This window comes from Lactuca virosa, chromosome 5, assembly GCF_052849685.1.
Source record: "Lactuca virosa cultivar CGN04683 chromosome 5, Lactuca_virosa_CGN04683_v6, whole genome shotgun sequence".
Taxonomy (NCBI): Eukaryota; Viridiplantae; Streptophyta; class Magnoliopsida; order Asterales; family Asteraceae; genus Lactuca; species Lactuca virosa.
Genome location: NC_136430.1, coordinates 95,556,598 through 95,558,232, shown reverse-complemented (window position 1 = coordinate 95,558,232; position 1,635 = coordinate 95,556,598).

Below are 1,635 nucleotides of genomic sequence, written 5' to 3'. Positions count from 1 at the left end.
TCTTAATGACCATAATGAGTTCGAAAGGCCGTCTTCTACATATCCTCCTCTCTTACCCTCATCTGGTGATAACCCGAATGTAATCTTGGAGAACTAAGATGCGCCCTGAAGCTGATCAAATAAATCTTCGATCCTCAGGAGTGGGTAATGGTTCTTCACCGTTAGCTTATTCAGCTCCCAGTAGTGAATACACATCCAATGTGTCCCATCCTTTTTCTTCACAAATAAGATTGACGCTCCCCTTGGTGAACTACTCGGCCAAATAAATCCCTACTCTAGCAGCTCCTACAGCTGTGTAGACAAATCTTGTATCTTTGGAGGTGCTAACCGCTAAGGTGCTTTGGCTATCAGAGCTGCAACTAGAACCAAGTTAATCCCAAACTCCACCTGGCTCTACGGAGGCACTCTCGGAAAATCCTCCGGAAACACATTTGGGTATTCCTGAATAAACGGTACATCATCAATGGTCACCTCACCCTTCTCCCGGGTATCCCCGTTATAGGCCACAAACCTAGAACATCCATGCTGAAGATAATGCCTTGCCATAGCTGCCGAACAGAGAGTCGGCCCACGCTGAGCATCCTCACCGTAGATCACAAACTCTCCCCAACTTGGGGCTCGAACATGTACCAAATAAATCCCACAATCAATCATCGCCCCATTAGGGCTCAACCAATCCGTCCCCACAATGACCTTACTCTCGCTCAGGGGAATCGGAACCAAATTAATCACAATCTGCTCACTGAATAACTCTAAAATGCATCCCTGATGAACCCTCGACACTCGTACCGGACTGTCATCAGCAATCTAAACCTCTAATAGATAATCCAATTCTACCAGAACATCGTCCAACCTCTGGGTAAGCGCAAGAGGTACAAAAGATCGGGCAGCCCCCGAATCGAATAAGAACAATGCAGGAATATCGTTCACAAGGGACGACCCTAAACAACAATACCAACATATAAGCATAACAAATAACAAAAATAAGAGGGTAAAGGGAAGATACATAGTAGTGACCACATCGGGTGGTGCACGAGTCTCCTTGGCAATCAGCTGGAATGCCCTACTCCGAAAAACTGGCGCCTCCGCCTTGCCCTGGCAGCCATCAGTAATCCTCAGATTCGCTAGAGCAGGTGCTGTTACTGGTCCCCCTGAAGCTAAACTCGGGCAATTGGCCTTCTTGTGGCCACTTTGATTGTAATGGAAGCAAATTAGATCGGATGTCTGGGTGGTGGTGGTAGTAGCCATTTATAGAATCGAAGCCCTTAGGTTTCTTCACAGAAACCCCAGTCGTCTGCCCATGCTCTGCCTTCCTCTTCCCTAGGTACTCCAAATCAATCCCCCGTTCTCGGGCCCTGGATATCATGTCATCCAGTGTCGGTCTGGCAAAAAAACTGACAAACTCCCGAATATTTGATCTCAGCATGTCATGGTACCGAGTCTTCCTCATCTCCTAATCTACGGTATATTGGGGTACCAATAGGGCTATCTCTGTGAACATGATGGTGATCTCCGCCACAGTCTCAGTCGTTTGTCTCATGTGTAGAAACTCCCTAGCCAGCTGTTGCACCTCAACAACTGGTGTAAATTCCACTCGAAACTGGGTCACAAAATCTGACTAGGTCATGGCCTCAA